Source organism: Homarus americanus, unplaced genomic scaffold (assembly GCF_018991925.1).
Source record: "Homarus americanus isolate GMGI-L3 unplaced genomic scaffold, GMGI_Hamer_2.0 scaffold39043, whole genome shotgun sequence".
Classification (NCBI taxonomy): domain Eukaryota; kingdom Metazoa; phylum Arthropoda; class Malacostraca; order Decapoda; family Nephropidae; genus Homarus; species Homarus americanus.
The window spans coordinates 1-22,655 of NW_024739427.1; the positions used below are offsets into that span (position 1 = coordinate 1).

Below are 22,655 nucleotides of genomic sequence, written 5' to 3' on the forward strand. Positions count from 1 at the left end.
TGTACTGTATTGTGTTGTACTGTGTTGTACTGTATGTGTTGTATGTTGTACTGTGCTGTGCTGTACTGTGCTGTACTGCACTGTGTTGTCTGTGTGTACTGTGCTGTGCTGTATGCTGTACTGTGTTATGCTGTGCTGTGCTGTACTATACTACACTGTGCTGTACTGTGCTGTACTATACTATGTTATACTGTGCTGTGCTGTACTGTGCTGTGCTTACTGTGCTGCACTCATAAATAACAGCATGCCAGTTTTATTATAACTTTGTCTCTTTCAGACTAAAATTATCACATAAACATGAGATTTATTTTATTGTGAATCTTTCAAATAGAAGCATCAATGGAAGGGCCAATCCCAGCTGGGGTCTTCCTCTCAACGACTTATGGACCAATTTGTCTTAAAAACTTTGTTAACATAAAGGTGCGTCTGTGTATATAGTAAAGAGATATATTTGTATTTTTTAAGACCTAAATTGTGTGTAAATGTTTTCAGTCTCCTGAGAAAAGAATAAAGTGTATGATTTTAATGATTTATACATGATGCTGCATTAAGTGATGTTAAAATTACTCATATGCTGTGTCTTCTTGTTAGTAACTGGGTGAAGTACCAAGTGTAAAGTTACTTCACCTCACATGAGAAAGTCAACACTTGGATCCTAACATTTTGTTGAAATAACCATCAAGTTATTTACTGAAGGAACTGTACACAACAACCATCAAAGATCACCAAATGCTATTACTGTAAATATTATGGTTTAGTAGCCTCCCACTAACATACCTTCACTGAGGTGTGGACAGTGTTCACGTTTGGGAATTGTTCCTGGCACTTGTGGATCAATCTTCTGTCACCACACTACGCCGATCAGCGTCCTCGATGGCGGTGTCCAACTCTGAAGAGAGTTGACTGTGTTGAGGCACTCCAGCACAGCCTGCAGCTGCTGCTTTTCTTCCTCTCCTTCAGTGCTCATATCCTCCACACTGGTCTCCTCCTGCTCCAAGTTCTTTTTGCTGCTTGTTATGTTCCAGCGAGCCATTCAGTCTGTCCTCAAGAAGGTTGTGTCCAGTTTTTAAATCTTTTACCTTCTTCCCTATTTTCCCAGCTGGGACAGTTTATCATCACAGGCAGTGATGAGGCTGATGACCTTGTTCATCTCCTCCTGCAACAAGGACCGTAACTTCTTGCTAATGCCTCTGGGTCCATCTTGAGGAGGTTTTGTTGGTGCCTTTGTTTGTGCTGGCTTGAGCGACACACCTTTAGTCTCATTGATTCCATCCCATAGTTTATGGAAGTTGAGTTACATCAGTAGGGCCAAAGTGTTGTGGTCAGCACGGCAGTTGGGACAGTGAACTGAGAGTTCTTTATCATGTCAACAATGCAGACAGTGCAGAAGGTGTGGCCACGGCAAACGCGGGCTCGAAGAGCTTCATCAAAGTTGTCAAAACAGACTTTACACTCTTCTGGCTTGTCGTTATCCTGTGAAGAAGAAGAGCATCTTGTCAGTGTATATTAAAACATCATGAGATGTACCGGTATATATATATATGTACTGTGTTTAGTAGTCTGGTCTACCTAACATGTGTACAGTAAATCAAGTGTCTAGATGCCTTGTCTTAGGTTCCTAACTGGTGTAAAGTCTACTCTGGTTTATCATAATTAAGAGTTTATTCAAGGAGTCCAAGTTTCTACTGTTCATATCCCACAACTATTCTGTCTACAGCGACAGTAATTACAATTGTCGCCCTGTTACATCAATGATCATTAATCCTGTAGAGGAGTCCGTCTTATTCATATACAGTGGGGTCTCATTTTCCACAGGTCTCACATGTGGTTATTGCTTACACTATAGATTGAAATAATGAAATGTGACCATAGTTATAGCTCTTGTGGGTAGTGGTACAGTGATATTTTGCTTATTTAGCACCAAATTTAGCCATTTTATTGGACATTATAAGAGCATACCATAAGCACAGAGCCACCCTGGGCCCTGCACTTCCAGGGCCCCGTGCTTCCTGGTTAGTAAGACATAAACTAGTAAAAGAAAGCTGTGCTGATTGGAAGCATTTTAGTGAAAACTACAATTTCATGAGTCATCAGATGAACATTTGATCACCTTAACCAAATGGATGGAAGTGAAGAAGGTTGTGTTTAATGAACACCATAGATACACTCATGTTACAAGACTTGAATAAAGAAAGGAACAGTGGTGATCGGTTCTTACACGTATTATAGCAGTGTGCAGTACCTAGCTGAGCACAACTCTGCTTTGGACAAGTCATCGAGTGTTGAAATTCTCACAATACCGACATAGCCAAGTCGTTTTCAGAGCTTGAGTACTGTTCTCCGAGAACTCATTCCCAAATAAACCAAAAATGCACTTCAGGTCCTTCAGTTTGTAAAATCTCTCAATGGTTCCTTCCTAATGCAGAAATAGAGTATAGGATTTTGTTGACAGTTCCAGTCACAATGGCATCAGGGGAGCAAAGTTTGTCTAAAGCTGTCTAAGGACAACTACTGTATACAGTATATGATGGATGACCTGCACGTCTTCTATGGATGCACCATGCCACCCTAACATATAGTTCTTGGTGGATGACGGCACGTCTTGTGGATGTACCATGGCACCCCTAACATATAGTTCTTGGTGGATGATCTTCTGTGGATGCACCATGGCACCCTAACATATAGTTCTTGGTGGATGACCTGCGTCTTCTGTGGATGTACCATGCCACCCTAACATATAGTTCTTGGTGGACGCGTCTTCTGTGGATGCACCATGGCACGACTTAAGCTCTTCAAGCTGCAGTATGAGGCCTCGGGGCAGTGAAATTTTGCTCAAAGCTGCACTCTTCAGGCATTGTTCCTTATACATATCTAAGACTCCATGCCAAATTTGAAGCTGATATGTCGAGGTTTAGTCTGCCGCATTTTCTACTGAAATTTTTAAATTTACCTACAGTACTAGCCAAACAGCCACTGTGGCGGTGCAATGTTCTGTTCAGTGTTTATCAACTTTTTTTCATATCTCTTATTTCATTTAAGTTGTCTTGTTGCAGATGAGTATGGTGCTATGTCTATATTGATTATCAGCCTTTTCTCATTTCATTTCTCAATTATGTCATCATGGTTGAGCCTGGCAATGAATATCTCACATGTGACTCCCAAGACTGGACAAGAAAGCAGATTGCCAAAACTATTCAGGTTTCTGGTGGAGAAAAATCTAACCCAGCAGCCCATTGTGTGTGTTGGTTGTGATGGAACCAATGTAAATGTAGGATCAGAAAATGGAGTCATTCATCATCTTGAAATGTTACTTGGTCACCGCTCCATTATTTCATATGTCGTCAGCTTCACGGAAATGAGCTGCCTTTCAGCAGTTTTATCACTATGATGGTAAACAAGTGGTCCTGAGCATTGGCGTGGTCCCATTGGAAAGCAGATCAAGGAGTCTTTGTCTGAGCTTCCAGTTGTCGCCTTCCAGCCAGTCAGTTTCCCTGATTTCCGTGTTTAATGATGAAGTGGAGAAAGATCTGTCCTGGGATCAGAAATACCTGTATAGGATTTGTAAAGGAGTTATCACAGGTGTTGTTGAAGATGACTTGGCTGCTATTGAGCCAGGTCCTCCTGTGTGTCAGGTGGAACACCTTATGGAGTAGAATCCTCAGGCTGTATGTACAACATCAAGACCCAGCCATGAGTTGAAAAGAATTGTCATTACAATAATAAAGTTCAGTGCTCCAATGTGGTTTACATCAAGATACACCCTTACGTAACCTACGGCTCAAGGAAGTATTCCAGTCCCTGCTATATAAAACACCTGAATAGTGAGGAGGAGACGATAGTGAAGAAGGCTGTCCAGAGAAATGCATACTTCGCCCACACAGATCAACTTCTTCTTGGTATGTGTGCAGATGAGGACATGACTGTTAGAGAAAAAGCTGTCTCAATGATAAGAAAATTAGAGAGGAGAATCAGCAAAAGGAAGAATGCACTGGCAGATCTGAAGAGGAGGAAGATTCTGATGCTGCTGTTGACGAGTTGTTAAACTATACTGATGAGGAGGGTAAAGCTGGAGATGGGAATGGGATGTGCCTCCTGTAGTCAACATGAGAAGGTGGTGACTCCAAACTAAGTGGCAAAAAAAACTATCATTCCATGATTAACTGGAGGAATGAACTCAAGACTGAGCCTCTTTACATTGCTTCTCTGTCAAATCTACAGGTTAATGACATTCTTGAGACACCATTAGTGGTGCCCAAGTGGCCAAACAGCACTCAGGCGGTCGAGAGAGGCATAAAAGTGATGACTGAAGCTTGCACTGAAGTGACGGGATACAGATCGAGAGATGGATATATTAGGCAAAGATTATTGTCTGGAAAATGATGCCAGGTTCGCACAAAAGATTTCAATATGAACTTGTAATGATTTTCTATACGGTGTACCTGTAAAATAACATGTGAATAAATCGATGTCACCCATGTAAAATTTATCATTATCCTGGAAAACATTAAATGACACCTAATTTTGGTATACACTAAAAGTTGACAAAAATGCGTTAGCGATGCGGCAGGGTAAGTATGCATGAAATGGCATGAAATTTTGCACAGGTGTTTGTTACAGCCATACAAACGATGCCTGAAAAGTGCAGCCTGCAACTCAAATAAAAGTGTTTTCCTGCCCCTAATGGTCAGTAACCCGCTGATCTCCACGAGCGCACTACGTGCATTTCAACGGCATCTCTGGTTTCTGACTGCTGAGATGGTGCCTCTTGCACTTTTCAGCAACAAGGTGCCAGCAGATGAACGTCGTACACTTGCCAACAGTCTCCTAGCAGTCAAACCAGACAATGAATCGTCCAAACCATCAGAACACTTTGGAATTGGATTTGGGAAGTCTAAATTTCCCGTCTACAGTCACTCTTTCAACAACGCTTGTTGACTCGGTTGATTGTGACTCCTGGTTCACATTCCATGCTCTTCAGCTCGACCTAAATTTCCTTGCATTAATGTTGAAGACTGGCAACTGTCTACTGCATACCAGGCATCTGCAATCAACCCGAAAGCGCTTAATGCCATCAATGACCGTGCCGAGCGTGGAATCGAGCTCGGTTCAGAATATCTTTCATCGGCCAAGAGAGAACACTCCCAGAATGTGCTCCAAGTTGTTGAACGGGACTTTAAGAAGCACCCGAACCTGCACAAGCGATGTTCAGTGTAACTAATGTGTTTAACAGTGTAACTAATGCTTAGATAGATGTCAGAATGAGAAATCTTATGTTAATGTGCCCTTATAGTGAGAAGTTAATTTTGTACAGAGAACTGTAGTGATCTCACAATAAACAATTAGTGATTGCTGATTTTTTATATACAGTCGGCCCTTAACATACGCGGGTTTAGCATACACGGATTTGCAAATACGCGGATTGCCCCGCCGGAGGAATATTCTGTACATTGAAATAATTGAAGTCCATTCAAATCACGCGCCATTCAACTCTCGCGCGGCACCGAACACGGGACACTGCCCGCTCCCGCAACCTCACACACACACACGCATACCTCTCCCTCACTCAGTCAGTCTCGCTGTAACCACGCTTGTGTTGACATCAGCATTGTAGTTGCAAAAATATTAAATTTCCATGAATGTATTATATCAAGCACAGTATGAATAGAATATCACTAATATAAGAGTATTTTAACCGAAAACTACTAAAAAAACGAGTAACATATCTTGAACATCGGAAGGTTAGGTAAAGTCTTTTGTTTTCATGTAGTTTATCCTAATTTACATTGAAATGCATTACGTTTCAGCAAAACTACTATTTATTTCTGAGAATATGGAAATGTAATATTTTGCTGAAATGACGTACGTATTACAGTGGAAAGTGACGAAAGCAATGACTCGCTTTCTTTCGTTCAAAAGATGTTACCGTAATCGCTTTTTGAATGGTTTTCAGTTAAAAAACTGTTGTATTGCAATAATATTCTATCCTAATTCACTTGTGATGCAACAGTTTTTTAACTGAAACCAAACACTGTACCAGTGAAGATGGTGGAGTATAAGCTATAAATGATAGAACAAACAACTGTACCAGTGAAGACGGTGGAGTATAAGCTATAAATGATGGAACAAACAACTGTACCAGTGAAGATGGTGGAGTATAAGCTATAAATGATAGAACAAACAACTGTACCAGTGAAGACGGTGGAGTATAACCTATAAATGACAGACAAACAACTGTACCAGTGAAGATGGTGGAGTATAAGCTATAAATGATAGAACAAACAACTGTACCAGTGAAGATGGTGGAGTATAAGCTATAAATGATAGAACAAACAACTGTACCAGTGAAGATGGTGGAGTATAAGCTATAAATGACAGAACAAACAACTGTACCAGTGAAGATGGTGGAGTATAAGCTATAAATGACAGAACAAACAACTGTACCAGTGAAGACGGTGGAGTATAAGCTATAAATGATAGAACAAACAACTGTACCAGTGAAGACGGTGGAGTATAAGCTATAAATGATAGAACAAACAACTGTACCAGTGAAGATGGTGGAGTATAAGCTATACAGTGATCCCTCGGTTAACGAGCGCCTCGGTTAACGAATTACCTTCCATAAGATTCTTAACTTCGGCTAACGAGCATACCCTCTATTAACGAATTCCTTACGAGCGGCCCCCAACAAGTTTTCGCTTGCACACTAGCTGTCGTATTAGTCCGCCAATACAGTAATCGGTTCTAGGGCTTAAATTCCTTACCGTTTTAGTAAATATCAAGAAGGTTGTACCATTCAATCATTTTAAAAGTTTTATATTACATTTTTTAGTAATTTTAACAATTATTGAACATAATTGAAGTACAGAATACAGAAAATTATCTTCCACAGCAAGTGTTCAATGTGGACAAAACTGGGCTGTTCTGGAAAAAGATGCCCAAAAGAACATTCATCACCAGAGATGAAGCCTCTTTACCTGGGCATAAACCCATGAAAGACCGTCTCACTCTATTGCTTGGTGCCAATGCTTCAGGGGATTTCCGACTGAAGCCTATGCTTGTCTACCACTCTGAAAACCCCAGGGTGTTCAAGCAACAAAAAGTGGTAAGAGGACGGCTTGGAGTTTATTGGAAATCCAACCGTAAGGCATGGGTGACAACACAGTTCTTTAATGAATGGGCTGTTGAGGTGTTTTGCCCTTCTGTGAAGAGCTACCTAACCACCAAGAAACTCCCTTTAAAGGCTCTTCTCCTTCTGGATAATGCCCCTGGTCATGACCCCCAAGTTGCCAGAACTTTGGAGTATCAATTTGACTTTGTCAAAGTGTTGTTTTTGCCTCCCAACACGACATCAATCATACAGCCAATGGACCAGAATGTGATCAGCAACTTCAAGAAGTTGTCATGAAGAAAATGTTCAGGAGGTGTCATCAGGCAACTTCCACTGATCCTGAACTAACAATTGGCACAGTTCTGGAAGACAGAGTTTAACATCCTGGAGGCTGTAAAATTTATTGTGTCCTCATGGCAAGAAGTCTCCACTAGAACCCTCAATTCTTCATGGAAAGCACTGTGGCCATCAGTAGTCCATAATTTTGAGGGATTTCAGGATGAAACAGAGTTGGACCAGGAGATTGTGTCCATTGGTCAGTCATTGGGCCTTGAAGTGGAAGAGGATGATGTTGAAGAGCTTGTGATGTCTCGTGAGGAGGAACTTACTCCAGATGACTTGAAGCAACTGCATGAGATGCTAGAGGCTGACAGTGGTGAGGAGGAAACGGAAAGTGATGACCATATGTCTACTTCACATTTGAAAGATGTTGTTCACTACTGGGAGAAGTTCAGGAAACTGGCTTCAAGGCACCCAGACCAAAATAATATGTAAAGTACTTGAGAGTATTATCAGAGATGCCGCGATGGAACATCTACTACGAAACAACCTTGTAAAAGATTGCCAACACGGTTTTATGCCGGGGCGCTCTTGCTTAACACAATTGCTCAAGGTATTGGATATTTGGACCCATATTCTAGAACGGGGTGGTAATATCGACAATATTTACCTAGATTTTCCCAAGGCTTTCGACAGTGTACCCCACGAAAGGCTGTAAATCAAACTGGAAGGGTACGGAATTCGGGGAAATGTCCTAGCGTGGATAGAAGACTTTCTACATGACCGCAAGCAGTGTGTGGTGATTAATGGCACGAAATCGTCATCCGTACCTGTGACAAGCGGGGTACCACAGGGCAGTGTATTGGGCCCGCTGTTGTTTGTTTGTTTGTTTCATAAATGACATGCCTGACGTTGTACACTCCTCCATACAAATGTTTGCCGATGATGGCAAGTTATTTTGGGAAATCAAGAACCAAGCGGACTGTGAAGAGCTGCAGAAGGACCTCTGTGGGCTCCAGGAATGGTCGAAGAAATGGCTGCTGAGATTCAATGTCACGAAGTGTAAGAGGATGCACCTGGGGCGTACCAACGGTAAGGAGGCGTATCATATGTCCCAACGGGATGAAGAAAATGCACTAGTTGAGACTGTGTGTGAGAAGGACCTAGGTGTGTATGTTGACAATGAGCTGAAGTTCTCGGGCCATTGTGAGAAGAAGGTAAATCAGGCAAATAAATTATTGGGTCTTATAAGAAGGTCGTTCAGATATCTAGACGGTCCGTCCCTCGTGACGATCTTCAGGAGTGAAGTGCTTCCCCATCTGGAGTACTGTCACCCCATCTGGTCCCCGAGATATGCTAGGGACTGTCAGTTGGTTGAAAATGTTCAAAGGAGGGCCACCAAACTGGTGCCTGCACTTCGGCACCTCAGCTACCCTGAGAGATTGGAGCGCCTGAACTTGCCTAGCTTATACTACAGACGGGCAAGGGGGGACCTAGTTGAGGTGTATAAGCATCTCAGGGGGCACTACTCAGTTGAGTGTCCTTACTTGGAGCTGGCGGACGCTCGCCCCACAAGGGGTCACAGCTCAAGATTGAAGAAGCCGCAAGTCCAGAAAACCGTGAGGGCAAACTTTTTCGGAGTGAGGGTTGTAAACTCTTGGAACAATCTACCAGAGAGTGTTGTGACGGCACCGAGTGTGAGCTCTTTCAAGAGAAGACTTGACCAACACTGGAGCGGGTTCAGGTACATTCAGGAGCCGGTGCATGCCCAGTATTTGCCAACAGTGCGTGACAGAGACGTGACCGATCGCCCGGGCGGCTAGCGAGCCGATCTTTTGGTGAAGAATATAAATGAAAAGAGACGTAACCGATCGCCCAAGCGGCTAACAAGCCGATCAGTGGCGAAGAGGATAAAAGTAAAAGTAAAAGTATAAAAAAATTTCTGTGTTGTTTTTAGTTTTTATTAAACTTTATGTGTTATTTTTGTTGCTTAATTAGGATGTTGCGTTATTACAGGTAGTAATTCGCCCAAAAAGTAGGGTAAATAAGGCAAAATTTAGCCAAACATTGAAAGTACCAGACTCAAATTAATTTTCTCCACGGGCAAACTAAAATTGTTCCGGACCACAGGAGTTTCCGGACCACAGAATGCCGGACTAGAGAGGTAAAACAAATGTTAATTAAGAACTGCCCCAACAAGGCAGGTGGAGGCAGTTACAAGGTTCCTTGCAAGGAATGTAATATGTTCTACTAAGGCAAACGGGTAAAGATCTTATAACTAGACTTAAACATCATAAATATAGTGTTAGGACAGGCCAGTAATCCAATGTTTTGTTCATTCATATGAGAGATAATAAGTATTGCATTGACTGGGATAATGCCTCCTCAATATTACCTTGTAATTCAATTGTCAGGAGGAACATTATTGAATCTAGTCTCAGTAAACATACCAAATCTGTCAACACGAATAGAGGCGTCCCGCATCGTAAGGGTGACTCAGACCATCCAGACAAAACCCTTTTTTTGTTGGTAAGCACTATTTTCGGCCTAGCTCTAAATGGTGGTAGTTGATATAATCTCCTTACTACTCTGTAAATAAGGTTGAAAGCCCTTTGAAAATAGGGTAGAACATCGATTTGTGGCAGACAGGATATTATGGGCTCGGCTTTTGCGTCGTCGGGTGCTCTCATCCAGTCAGTGAGTGAGTGAGAGGAGCAGGCGGCCAATCACGGCGACCGGCCTACGGCCTCCTCCCCCGTCTCGGCCAATGACAATGAGCGTCTATGTCACGGCCCCTCCGGCCAATGAGGCGGAATCCCTCTTTCCCTTTCCCTCGGTTCTCTTTTATTGTGGCGGGATCTACGCTCTGATATTGATTAAAGTAAAAACCCATAAGCGGGTGGGAGTTTTGTTGCTTCAGTCAACATTGCAACAACCCAGTACATTACTTCATGATGCGTTACCTACCATCTGCAAGTACAGTCCTTTAGCTTCAAAATGCATAAAAAATTAATGCTTTATCTCTAAAAACAACAAAGTTATACACGTTTGAAGTTGGAAAACTTTAAACGCGGTTTTCTCGGTTTCAAAATTTGGTGCGAATAGCCCATACGATGCGGGGTGCCTCAGTTTGTGATTAACAAGATTTGTAAGCAGATGAAAGTGTTGGGTCACGACCTTATGACCTGAATGTGGTGGACACCTGCTGTCCCTAGGGCAGGGGTGGCGAACGTTTTTGAGAGCGTGTGCCCAAATTGGCGATAATATGCTGAAAAATTCACTCGTGTCCCCGTAGGAATTTTGAGCAGATTATTATTATTATTATTATTATTATTATTATTATTATTATTATTATTATTATTATTATTATTATTATTATTGTTATTAATATTATTATTATTATTATTATTATTATTATTATTATTATTATTATTATTATTATTATTATTATTATTATTATTATTATTATTATTATCATTATTAAAATATTGGTATTTTACAAAAAAATTACCGAGAAAGACAACAAAACGCTTGAAAGCTTTCTTAGAGAAATCTGTTTAGGCAACCAGTAACTCTTCTGAATTGTTTTAAAAGGGACACCTTAAGGAATTACATGTATTTATAACTAGTAATTCACAAGAGATAAAATTAATGAATTACGTGATAATAATAATGGACCTTCATTTTAGAAGAAAGGAGGAGTCCCGTTGATTATTTACGTGTATTCATTTTTTTACTATTAACAAAAGTATAACAGAGATAGATTGAAATAAATGAAAGCATTTTAGAAAAAGCCTGTTCAAAAAATAATTAATATCAATGTTTTTAAAAAGACAACTGAAAAATAACATCATTTATAAATAGAACTGAACCTTATAACCAATATATGAAATGTGACAGTGAAATGAAAAGCTTTGGTTCATATTATAAAACAAAACAAAAATCAAGGAAAGGAAAATAAGCAAATTTTACTCTGAGTGAGACTTTTGCTGCTGCACCAACAGATATTTTATATCAGGCTTGTATTTGGTTGTGAAGAGAGCTATCATTACCCCAATACTGATGTGTACACTGGGTCGGCAGGGATTTAAAAACGTGTCATCCGAAGTAAAGTGTTCCAGCAACCACCCAGCTGGCTCCCAGCGAGACACTGGAGCACCTTAGATTTTTTCTTTATTCAAGACATCTTCAGAGGCAACTCAATTTGCAGGGACTGCGAGAGGCTTATATACGATGGGTGACCTTACATAACATCAGGTCAGGTCAATAACATGGGCTCTACTAATCCACACACCACCTCCACCACAAACAAACGAATAGCTTATAAAAACTGGGGGACATAACAAGTCAAGTCAAAAACATGAGACCCACTAATCATCTACCCTACATCCACCTCAAAAGCTTTCAAAGCATTTTTAACCTTAGGCCACTGACAAATAAATTGATGTAACATATTATCAGTTTTGTACTGACCATCACTGAGGTTTATGAAGTCCGTAGATCTCTGGCAATACTTATGGCATTAATCACCTGCTGCGTTATGTTAGGTACAATTTGATCACTCTGCTGTAGGTCCACAATCTCACTGAAGGCTGATGCTGACAGAGGGCTGTTAAGGAGGTAAACATTGGAATATTAGTACCTAGATTATGTTACACTTTATGTCAATAAAAGTTCAGAGAACCCGACGAGAGAGACTGCAAGAGACCCACGGAGAGCTACCGTCGGGTAATCACGGCTAACCCGCACAATCGTGGAAAATGGCCGAAAAATGCTGTTGCTCAAGAGGGCAGTGACTGATCTAGCAAAAAGTATTACATCAATTTACTGGACAAACACTCGGGCAGGCTTATTCTACGTAAAAAAAGACCATCCTCATTGAGAACAAGAAGCTTATACGTACAATATTTCTTTTAATATCAATCTGAGATGGTCACACACAACTATGAAATGGAACAAACTAAGAAACAAATCTACATAATTCTGTGATATTGAACAAATGTTTTACATCTAAGGGTGTTTAAAATGACATTATTTAGGAACTTGAGCCATCCTGGATAGTGAACAGACACACATTTGAAAGTGGATCATTCAAAGGTTTTTTACTTACTAAACACAAGCAACAATGTACAGTGTTCTGGTATACCATAAAAAAAGTTGGTCATGTCGTAGTCAACACACCTACCGGGTACATCAACAGCTACAGTAATACTGCTTCATGGTTGCACATGTTAACCAGCAACCTGTGCCAATTTTTCTGTAAATGCTTTCTTACCTCATGAAAAGCCGAAAAATGGGAAGGGATAAGTTGGATGTTTTTCACCTTGATTTTACCTGGTGATTTAAAATTAAAGCTCCTCCTCGTTTACCATTGTCAAAATCCCTAAACACTGAAACTCATTAATAAAGTCTCTGCTAATTGTGTGGAAAAGTGATGCACAGATTTTTATCATCACTTACTTTCCCAGAGTCAACAGCATTAAAGGAACCACTGCCATCACCTCCAGCTCCTGGGAGTTACTGGAGTGAGCTAGTGTCATCACCAGAGGTCCAGGAAATCTCCTCAGAGTGTGACAAGTCACCTCCATCCTCCCCAATGTAACCAGTCATCACCCACACCAACTAACAGTAAGCAAAGCAACAACAGTTGTATGGACACCTTTATTGTAGGTGAAAGTTTAATATAACCAAAGTTTTCCGAGGCAGTTCCTGTGATGTATTGTAGTGTGCTGTACTGTGCTGTGCTGTACAGTGCTGTGCTGTGCTGTACTGTGTTGTAATGTACTGTACTGTACTGTAGAGGATGTCTCCACTTAATGCTGTATGTGTTTTCCTCACAAGTACTGTACTGTACTGTTCTGTACTGTAGAAGGAGTCTCCACTTAATGCTGTATGTGTGTTCCTCACAAGTACTGTGCTGTACTGTACTGTACTGTAGGAGTCTCCACTTAATGCTGTATGTGTTTTCCTCACAAGTACTGTACTATACTGTAGAAGGAGTCTCCACTTAATGCTGTATGTGTTTTTCTCACAAGTACTGTACTGTACTGTAGAAGGAGTCTCTACATAATGCTGATGTGTGTTCCTCACAAGTACTGTTCTGTACTGTAGAAGGAGTCTCCACTTAATGCTGTATGTGTGTTCCTCACAAGTACTGTACTGTACTGTAGAAGGAGTCTCCACTTAATGCTGTATGTGTGTTCCTCACAAGTACTGTGCTGTACTGTACTGTACTGTAGGAGTCTCCACTTAATGCTGTATGTGTGTTCCTCACAAGTACTGTACTGTACTGTAGAAGTAGTCTCCACTTAATGCTGTATGTGTGTTCCTCACAAGTACTGTACTGTACTGTAGGCCGAGTCTCTACATAATGCTGATGTGTGTTCCTCACAAGTACTGTTCTGTACTGTAGAAGGAGTCTCCACTTAATGCTGTATGTGTGTCTCCTCAAGGCACTGTACTGCACTGTAGAAGGAGTCTCCACTTAATGCTGTATGTGTGTTTTCCCCAAGGCATCAGCCAGCCGTAGAAGGAGTCTCCACATAATGCTGTATGTGTGTTCTCACAAGTACTGTTCTGGTACTGCAGTAGCTGAGTCTCCACTTAATGCTGTGTGTGTGTTCCTCATAAGTACTGTACTGTACTGTAGAGTCTCCACTTAATGCTGTATGTGTTCCCTCACAAGTACTGTACTGTACTGTAGAAGGAGTCTCTCTTAATGCTGTATGTGTGTTCCTGGCTAGCACTGTACCTGTACCAGAAGGAGTCTCCACTTAATGCTGTATGTGTTCCTCACAAGTACTGTACTGTACTGTAGAAGGAGTCTCCTTAATGCTGTATGTGTGTTCCCTCACAAGTACTGTACTATACTGTAGAAGGAGTCTCCACTAATGCTGTATGTGTTCCTCACAAGTACTGTACTGTACTGTAGAAGGAGTCTCCACTTAATGCTGTATAAAAAATTCCTCACAAGTACCTTATCAAATTGCAGAAGGAGTCTCCTCTTAATGCTGCATGTGTGTTCCTCACAAGTACTGTAATTGCACTGTAGAAGGAGCCTCCCCATCGCCAGGCGTGGGAAACCTCACAAGTACTGTACTTTACTGTAGAAGGAGTCTCCACTTAATGCTGTATGTGTGTTCCTCACAAGTACTGTACTGTACTGTACTGTACTGTAGAAGGAGTCTCCACTTAATGCTGTATGTGTGTTCCTCACAAGTACTGTACTGTACTGTAGAAGGAGTCTCCTCTTAATGCTGTATGTGTGTTCCTCACAAGTACTGTACTGTACTGTAGAAGGAGTCTCCTCTTAATGCTGTATGTGTGTTCCTCACAAGTACTGTGCTGTACTGTACTGTAGAAGGAGTCTCCACTTAATGCTGTATGTGTGTTCCTCACAAGTACAACTTTTAACATAATGACACTAAACGAATCCATTTTTCCCATAAGAAATAATGTAAATAGTGGAGTTAGGTTCCTGGACAAATTTATCACCAGATAAAACATGTGAAAAACTAACTAACTTTGGGTACAGTACTTGGGCTGATGTTTTGTACACAAACTCTTAAAAAACATGAAATTCCTACTGTAGTATTGTGATTATAATTAATTACCATTTGTGCTTAATAAAAAACAATGGTTATTTTAGGAAGAGGGTCAGGAGGAGGAGGAGGCCATATTACTTATAAAATAACAACAAATAAGCTATTTACAAGTGACTCTTAATAGGCAGGAATATATTGACTTTTTTACAAGGTTAAGTTACCATAAACAATATTATTGTAGTACCTTAAATTTGCTCTTTTAAATTATAGTCATTTTTTAATACAAAATGTCACGGTGGGGATTATCCTAAAATGAGTGAGGATAATAACCATTTTAAACCCCACCATGGATTATCACCCAGCCCTAAACTGCTCTTCATATTTGTTGATCTATTTCCCCAATGAAAAGATCAAAGTTTAATATGAAACTTTAAATGTCACAGCAGACATGAATATTGAGACTCTTCCTCTTAGTTTAGTTCATTTTCACTTTTCAGGAGAACCGCTCTTGTTGCTTATACATTTATTTTGACCTATTTACAGCCTAGCTCCCATATTTAAAGAAAAGTTGTCAAGTGATGCGGCAGTAAGAGACAACTTTACGCGTTGCTGGATCTCGCCGGCTCAACGTTTATACCCGACCTTCAGGTTACACCAATCACAGTAAACCCCAGATTTACACAGGAGCAAAATTTTTCCTGAGAATTATCGCAAACGACTTAATTATGGCATCCAAATACAACACGTGTCCTGCGTTGAACGACCGTGGAGACGTAATTCTGCATTATTTCCTGCAACAAGTCTCCTCACTACCCTTTTACATTGTATTAATAAGGTAAGTTAACAATAGGAATAAGACTTTTCAGAGTTAGGTGAGATACACAAATGTTGGTAAGGATAGGATAGGTAAGTTAGGTAGGTTTTATTAAGTACATAAGAATGGAGGAAACTGCCTATTGTCTTGGTTTAAGATTCCTACTTATCATTACACCTAAATAGTTATCACAGTCGGATTTCTCTATAACAACAATGTTCATCTGATATCTGGTTTAACTGTGTACAGTACTTTACACGTGTTAGGTTAGGTTAGCTTAGGTACCTTAGCTTAGGTACGTTAGGTTAAGTTGGGTAGGTTTGGTTAGGTTAAATTGGGTAGGTTTGGTTAGGGTATGTACTGTACGTTTGGTTAAGTTAGGTTAGGTTAGGTTAGGTTGGTTCCTTTGGTATGATAATTGGGGTTTTTATGTTTTTTGGTGTTGTACTCAAATCTCACCTCCATTTTTGTACAAATTAACAGTTTGTTAAAAATAAAAATGTTAATTTTTCACAAAAAATACTAATTTACACAAGACATGAAGGTCAGAGTTGAGTAAAACACCAAAACCTGAGGACAGCCAATGGACGAATATTTACCTTTAATTATAAGCAGTGTATATTTGGCTGTGACCGGCTAAGTTCCTACTAAAGCCATTTTACTGTTACTGCGCGCTGATTGGTTAATTGTCCATTACCGGCGAACAACGCGAGAACTGTGTTTGACCGCGACTCTGACGGCTTTTGGTATATATTTTGCCGTGAGTCGATCGTTGTGTACCTAACCATATTTATGTTATGCATGGAAACTTATCATTATAAAAGAGGCGACATTTACTAGAACTTAACCTAACCAACCAAAGAAACCAACCTAACCTAACCAACCAACCAAAGAAACCTACCTAACCTAACCAACAAAAGAAACCTACCATAACCTAACCAACCAACCAAAGAAACCTACCTAACCTAACCTAACCAACCAAAGAAACCTACCTAACCTAACCAACCAAAGAAACCTACCTACCCTAACCAACCAAAGAAACCTACCTAACATAACCAACCAAAGAAACCTATCTAACCAACCAGAGAAACCTACCTGACCAACCAGAGAAACCTACCTAACCTAACCAACCAAAGAAAACTACCAAACCTAACCAACGAAAGAAACATACCTAACCTAACCAACCAAAGAAACCTACCTAACCTAACCAAACAAAGAAACCTACCTAACCAACCAAAGAAAACTACCTAACCTAACCTAACGAAAAGAAACCTACCTAACCTAACCAACCAAAGAAACCCCAACCAAAGAAACCTACCTAACCTAACCAACCAAAGAAACCTACCTAACCTAACCAACGAAATAAACCTACCTAACCAACCAAAGAAAACTACCTAACCAACCAAAGAAACCTACCTAACCAACCAAAGAAACCTACCTAACCAACCAAAGAAACCTACCTAACCAACCAAAGAAAACTACCTAACCAACCAAAGAAACCTACCTAACCAACCAAAGAAACCTACCTAACCAACCAAAGAAACCTACCTAACCTAACCAACGAAAGAAACCTACCTAACCTCTAGCGTATTGCCAGATACCCAAAGAATGTTCTATACTACTGAGGGTATATACAAACACTTTTGTTGTCTTTAAAAGTAGGTTCTATTCTCGTACGGGAGATATTACAGTGGGACACGAAGCCTGTGGGCACACCACCAGAACTCAGTCTTAACTACCTCTACATCTATCTATGTATTACTACGCGCTGGCCTATACAGATGCCAGCATTCACAAGCTGAATACATAAAGTATAAATGTGATAATTTATATACATAATATGGTGCACAATAAATGGAATATTACATAGAATTAATACATGTTCTGTAATACTTTACTATACATAATTAATAATAGTAATATAACAATATACAGCTGAAGGTACTACTTTGTGTCCATATATATCATACACCTCCCTCCCCCCTATACGCTCATAGTTTCATCTTGAGCGGACCATTTGTTTCTGAGTCGCTCGGACCTGCGGAGTACTGGGGCAGAAACACAAGGTGGGGATGGATTTACTTTAGAGACATCAACATTAGGGGACTCAACTGGGGAGGGGTCAACACTAGGCAGCTCCACAGGTCGGAGGAAACGACGGTTCCTCCACCATACTCTACCACTAGGAAGACGCACTTGGTAGTCCCTGGACCGGCCAATACCCATAACAACCCCAACCTTGTCCCAGCGGTGAGATACCGGATCTTGAATCCTGATCTGCTGGCCGATACTCAACCTGGGAAGGGGGCGGGCATGACAGTCGTACCGAGCAGCGACATCTGCGGCTCGTTCTGCTGCACGGCGGTCACATTCTTCAGTCTTGGCCTGCCACTCTTGAGAAAAAGACTTCGGGTGGGCAGGAACACAAGACCTGAGATGATGTCCGTATAGAACCTGGGCTGGGGAGCGTCCGGTGAAGTTCGGGGTGTTGCGTAACTCCAACAAACCTCGATCGAAGTCCTCGCAGTCGATATTTCCTGAGGGTGACACCTTAAGGATCAGGTGTTTCACAGTCTTGACTGCGGCTTCAGCGTGTCCATTCGCCTGGGGGTAGTGGGGCGAGGTCACGACATGACGGACTCCCCAACGGTCCATGAAGTCCCGGAACTCGTGGCTGGTGAACTGGGGTCCTCCATCAGTCCTGAGGCGGAGGGGAACACCAACTTCTCTGAAGTAATGCCTGAAGCTCCGGATGGTAGCAGTAGCCGTTGTATCACTACCACAGGGGACGACAACAGGCCATCCAGACAGTCGGTCGGCAATGACGAGGAAGGACTTCCCTGCAACTGCAAAGAAATCGGCCGACACAGACTCGAAGGGTCTTGAAGGGTTATCGTCGCACATTAAAGGTTCCTGTTGCTGGCTAGGTTGCAGAATCTGGCACGGTTCACAGGCACGGACGGTACTTGCAATGTCCGCGTTGATTCCGGGCCAAAATACAGTCTGCTTCGCCCGTCGCTTGGTGGCCTCCACTCCTCGATGGCTGTCGTGAAGGCGGGCCAAGGTACGGCGGCGTAGGGCAGCAGGAATAACTACTCGTGGACCATACAAGACGAGGTCTCCATCACAATAGAGGTCCTCGCGTATTTTCCAGTACGGGAGTAGCGATTCATGAAGGTCGTATCGATTCGATGGAAATCCCTGAGACACACAGTCGACGAGCCGGATGTAGGAAGGGTCGGCCCGGGCTGCGGTGCGGAGATCTTCAAGAGTCTTGTCTGCATCCAGTGCTGTAGACTCTTCTGATGTGAAGACGGCCTTCAATGAAATAGGTTTAGGGAATTCCTTGGAAATAATGGCCAACTCTTGACAATGGCCATATGATAAGAGCGGAGTCGGGATACCATTATGAACATCAATCCGGGCGGAGCAAGACTGCTTACCAAAGGTAAGGGTAGCCCAGAAAGATCCCAACGCTGGAGCCATCTTGGAACCATCAGCTGTCAGTTTCGTTGTCTGAGGAGGGGGCTGTAGGTTGCTCCGGGGTATTCCCAAACTTGCTAAATGTTGTGGACCAATTACTGAGACGTCAGCACCGGTGTCAGGTAACATCTGAAGACTGGATGACGAGTTACCGTAAGAAATGACGACATTGATGTGCTGGGGCGTCGTGTCTGTGGAACTACGTACACGACAGCAGGAACGACTGGACACAGCGTCTTGATGCTTGCCAGAAGGAGGGGGCGCGCCAGCACTACCTGAGGATGACTTCTTGGATCCTAGGTGGCGTCCTTTATGTGTCTTCTTACGACAACATTTGTCATAATGGCCCACACGACCACAAAGTCTACACTGAACTTTGCTAGCAGGGCACTTGACTGTGTAAGCCCAGTGACCCTGGCGGTCGCAACTTCTGCACACGCTTTGAGCAGCTGGGCACTGGGAGGCATTATGCTGTCTCGCACAGCTGTTACACAAAGCTGCTGCTGAAGGTGTAGCTGGAGGGTGAGGGGTGGGGTTACCTTGCTGCTTCTTACCCTTTCTGTAGGAAGACACTGCCCTCACCTGGTCAGGCTGTGAGCGTAAAGCTGAAGTCGCACACCTGGCGGCCTCGTACGCTCGACATTTCGTAACAACATCTTGAAGGGAGGAAGTGGGGTCGAGGGAAATGAGACGCTGAACTAGCTCTTCATCTCGGACACCCGTTAAGATAATTGTCTTAAGTTGTGTTTCTTCACAGACTTGAGAATGTCCGGGACAAACATCAACTTCCTCTGAACACCTTTTGAGCCTTACAAAAAACGCGTCAAAAGATTCTCCATCAAGCTGTTTACATTGGAGGAGTTGTCTTCTCCTGAGTGCTTCGTTGCGCTGTCCCTTGACGTGTTCCTGCAACTTGTCGAGCACGGCCTCTACCGTCAGAGTTGTCGTAGGAGGCACTTGAAGTGTGTGCTCGAGAGTACGTTGTGTCTCTAAGGACAAGCACATACGAAGCTGGATCATTTGTTTCGGCTGTGATAAACTGGACAAGTCAACCATTGTTGCGTAGTCTTGCCAACGTCGACGCCATTCCCGAAACATCTGATAAGAAGCGTCAGACATCAGAGAGGGAGGCGTCTGTACAGCAGCCTTTTGAGGTGTTGTTCCGACTCTGGAAAATGAGGTACCAGTACCTCTAGTCGCATCAACATCAGTTGTAGCAGACGAATCTTGTACGGTAGAACGTTGTGGGGAGGCTAACAGAGAAATCAAAGCTTCAAATCTGGCTTGATCCTCCTGTCTTCTAAGGTCATCCTCACGTCTACGTATGTCTTCGAGTTCTCTGCGTGTTTGTTCCTCTTTGTGGCGTCGTCTTTCAGACTCTTTGTACCTAATTTCTTCCTCTTCTCTCCTTGCCATATCGTCCTGGCGTCGAGAAGTTTCCATCCACTTTATCAGTTGAAGGAGATCTGTGGACGCATGCATCGCAGGAGAGCTGGCTCGCGACGAGCGAGGAGATTCTGTGGGTGATTGGGCACTGTCACTGTGGGGGGCGTGGGGCGTAATCGTGGGTGGGGAGAGGTCTCCCACACTAAAACTCGTAACCCCATCGTCCAGGGTATCGTTATGATCCCTGTGAGACATGCCGACTGCTTCTGTACTCTATCTGTGCAAAAGATCGGGTCAGCCCCTCGTAATCTATGCACAGAATTACAGAAGTTTACAGTAAGTCACAAGAAATATAAGGTGAATGCGTGTGTGTGTGTGTGTGTGTGTGTGTGCCTGGCGGGAGGGGAGAGACTTGGCGCGCTGCCAGACGGAGGAGCGAGTGGCCAGCGTCGCGTAGCTCCTCAGTCACCCTCAGACCAGAGACGGGAGAGCACGTACTGTCGGGTCGCTCCCTTAGTCAGCTGACCGCAACTTGCACAGACAATTATGATTAAAATACACAGCACTTCACAAAACACTTCACTTCACAGCACAGCACTGTACACAGCATAGCACTTCACAACACTGTAAGTCCAGAGGCTTGTAGTAGTCTTGCTGTCGGCTGAAGTGGAAGAGACGCCATAACAGAGAGTCCGGGGGAAGGCTTGGTCCACTGAATCTCACTGAGAAAGAATCACTGCGCCATCTAGCGTATTGCCAGATACCCAAAGAATGTTCTATACTACTGAGGGTATATACAAACACTTTTGTTGTCTTTAAAAGTAGGTTCTATTCTCGTACGGGAGATATTACAGTGGGACACGAAGCCTGTGGGCACACCACCAGAACTCAGTCTTAACTACCTCTACATCTATCTATGTATTACTACGCGCTGGCCTATACAGATGCCAGCATTCACAAGCTGAATACATAAAGTATAAATGTGATAATTTATATACATAATATGGTGCACAATAAATGGAATATTACATAGAATTAATACATGTTCTGTAATACTTTACTATACATAATTAATAATAGTAATATAACAATATACAGCTGAAGGTACTACTTTGTGTCCATATATATCATACATAACCAACCAAAGAAAACTACCTAACCAACCAAAGGAACCTACCTATCCTAACCAACCAAAGGAACCTACCTAACCTAACAGGAATCTAAACCAACTCTATATCTAGGAAGAAAGTTTTGGTAATTATTTTCTGATGGTTTGATGGTTTGACATTATATCGGAACCAGAGACACAAACCTAACCTTACAACAGGGCCACACCCTAGGAAGGCAGCTGCTATATTTTTATTTTTTTAATTCAATAACTTCCTTATTATCAATTTACGACGGAAGTGTAATATAAGAAAATTATCATAGAAATAATAGTTCTATCCATTGAGTCAAGTGAATTTCAGGAATTCTGTGGTTGCTGTTTACACCGAGAGATAGAGCGATGCACTAATATAAAAAGACCTTTTTTCAGTTTATTGTATCTAGGATGATAAATCACCCAGGGCGTGAAGGATGAGGTAAAACACGGTGAAAAACTGATCATATGACACAAAATATCTCTATGAGAAGAAATTAATTATTTACTCCTCCCCAAAATGTGTTTATTGTCACTTAAGAACATATAAGAATAAATATATATGTAAAGAATGGAAGGAGAATAAGTATATTAAACAGGGTACTATTGAGGAATGCTACAGAACAAATAAGTATATGAGTAAATAGAATATAAAAGAAAACAGTAGCTGGATGGAAAATTATTGACAAGAGAAAACCCGCCCCGTTACATCACGTCCACAAAACATAAATTACACCAAGATGCTTCAAGAAAGTTGCTTTCATTAGACCAGATATCAAATTAGTACTTACTGTTTAATATGACGGGGTCCAGGAGCAGCTAACAAGTTAGATAAAGTTATGTCCGTTTCTTCGCCTTTATGTAAAAAATCCAAACTAAATCGAACAACTACTTGTGGTA

At 42.0% G+C, this 22,655-nt stretch overlaps 1 long non-coding RNA gene across 1 annotated transcript; it reads right to left on the bottom strand.

The window, feature by feature from the left end:
* Positions 1–1,413: 1,413 nt before the first annotated feature.
* LOC121874779 lies at positions 1,414–22,618 on the bottom strand. The gene is made up of 3 exons (XR_006090480.1): positions 22,547–22,618; positions 11,861–11,996; positions 1,414–1,473 (listed from the first exon to the last, which is right to left on the bottom strand). It is a non-coding gene; the product is annotated as an uncharacterized LOC121874779 (long non-coding RNA).
* Positions 22,619–22,655: the final 37 nt, after the last annotated feature.